This window comes from Meleagris gallopavo, chromosome 2 (genome assembly GCF_000146605.3).
Source record: "Meleagris gallopavo isolate NT-WF06-2002-E0010 breed Aviagen turkey brand Nicholas breeding stock chromosome 2, Turkey_5.1, whole genome shotgun sequence".
NCBI lineage: Eukaryota > Metazoa > Chordata > Aves > Galliformes > Phasianidae > Meleagris > Meleagris gallopavo.
In genome coordinates this window covers 43,670,184-43,672,594 of record NC_015012.2, presented here as the reverse complement: position 1 = coordinate 43,672,594, position 2,411 = coordinate 43,670,184, and the positions used below count along the sequence as shown (strand labels likewise).

Below are 2,411 nucleotides of genomic sequence, written 5' to 3'. Positions count from 1 at the left end.
AGTGAGAAAATAAATACTGATTGTATTTTAGATATAGTACTCTTACTGCATTTCTGATGACAAACTTGTATAATGAAAGAAGAAACTGTAGGAAAAGCCAAAATATTTAATTAAATAAACTAATAAAGGTGGGAAAATGACAAACAATTTTATTCAGTTTATTGTAATATGCATGAAGGTTAGGTGGCATACATCTCTGATATGTGTGTTTATATGTACAGTCAGCTCCTATAGGCTTCTACTTTCACACACTGAAAATTTTTCATTGTTTAGGTGCTCTAAGAGTTAGTTCACATCTTGTACAGAAACTGGTATTTCTCCTTTTGGGCATGGATAATGGAGATAACTGTCCCAAAAACAGTGAAAATACATCAACACTGCACATAGTAAGAACCAATGAGGCCCAGACCTCATTAAAAAAAGAAGAGATAAGAAAAACACAGAAAGGGAATAAAATAGACTCTTTTCTTTGGGGTAGCAATGCTGACCCTAGGATGTTAAATCCTCAGACTGAAAAACGAAACAAGAATGTGGCAAGTTTAAAGGACAGAAATCATTTTCAAAAATCATACAGCTTGGAGAGAATGCTCAGCAAAACCTCTCAGCTCCAAAAAATCAGGAGATGTAACTAGGATTGGCAAGAGTAACTACTTTTGTTTAAACTTGGACATTGGAAAGCAAGAAGTTGTAAAGAGCAGACTTAGCTGAAGAGATTAATTTTAATACTTGTACATTGCCTCAGAGAAAGCTGCTTCTACACGCATTTGTCTGACGTCTATTCTTCTTGTTTTGACTGGAGAGGACATGGGTTACAACTTGCTCTGTAAATAGAGTTCGGCATTGCAGCAACACAGACAGGTATTTATGTATTGTTTTTCACACATCAAACACTGTTCACAACAAAACCAAAAAGGGGAAAACACAAAATGGCAGTTGGTGAGACAGGCCCTGTTATTATGGCTAAAAATGCAAAACAGCTCTCACTCTGCATGGAAAAGGTTCACAGGTTTTGAAGACACATATTTACAAGCTCACTAGACATAGTAAGAATTTTCCTAGCAGAAACTACTCGCATAGCCCACATTTGCAGGGATCCCATTCAAATCCTTCCATCAGCTCCTTCCCTGTTATCAAACAGTAACACTGAAATAAATTGCTTCACTAGTAATAGGAAAACACATAATGAAAAGCAAAGGCTTGACTTATAAGAGCAGAACATTATGAGTATATAGAAGTACCCATAGTATTAATTGTAAGGCTCATAAAACTGCACAAATATCTTAATTATATCACCTCTCCATATTATATAATAAAACAGCATAATGTCAATTAACAACTTCATTTTAACTTGTCAGGGCTGAATAACACTCCTATTCTTAAAAATCTTTTCATAAAATCACATTCCTTCCTAATAGTCGACTTGCAAGCACTCTAAAAACATTCTGTACAAAAATTAAAAATAAACTTCCTCATTTTCCTACCATTGTTGCTCATCACTGTCACAGGATCTGTGAGACTTTACTTATAAAATAGATCGGCTTATACAAGCATCTTCTTGTGTCAATGGGTGCAATGGCATTTGTATCATTCCTAAAGGCTGAGTGTTCATTCTAGTTCTCTCAACTTTTTAATTAATTTGTTGCAATATTCAGTTCTGGGACAGTAAAACAAGGTTTAAATATCCAGTCTTTGATAAGGAAATACTACAAAGAATTATCTTGCTTTGCCAGTGTGTCATAAAACTTGAAATTTTTGTTATCAGTTGCACTGTGGAGATGCATGCAATTACTGAAACTATTTACCGAAAACATGCTTGCTAATTCTGTAACTGTCAGTGACACGCTGTGCTGGGTGCTAGCTGGTGCCAAGGCAGCTGGCCATAAGCTCCAAGTCCAAAAAGGGGAAAGGAGAGGATTAAAGTATTATTCCTGTTTCCAAGAATAAAGTACTGTAAATGAGCTAGTCACTTGCTAGGTAATAATTTTCTAGTGTTTATATGGCAAACCTGCAAAGTGAATTGCTGTTGGCATCACCAGAGTTTACAAAGCTTAGGTACTGCCAAAATGCAGCCTCACTAGAAGAACTGTTCAAGTAAACATGGAATGGAAAGTCATTAGGTAAAATGAACAACAGCTAATTTCATTGCGATCGTATCAGGAACAAGAAGTGTTTTTCTTTAAACTTTGTAATCTGAGGTACAAAAGAACACACAGTGATCATGGGAGAATTAACAGCACATAGAACAAAATCCTGGCTATAGTTCATGTAGGAATGGAGTAACTTTTGCCAACTCAAAAGAATAACATGTCTCCTGTGCACACTGTTTTCACTAATACTGTCAAAGGAATGTATCTTAAGTCTAGGCATACGTGAACACCTCCACATTTAGTGCCCAAACTCACATTCCTTTT

At 35.8% G+C, this 2,411-nt stretch overlaps 1 protein-coding gene across 1 annotated transcript in view; it reads right to left on the bottom strand.

Moving 5' to 3' along the window:
* The window catches only part of LOC100547620 (cAMP and cAMP-inhibited cGMP 3',5'-cyclic phosphodiesterase 10A-like), a 33,801-nt gene that overhangs the window by 2,198 nt on the left and 29,192 nt on the right, over positions 1-2,411 (bottom strand). The window lies entirely within an intron of this gene.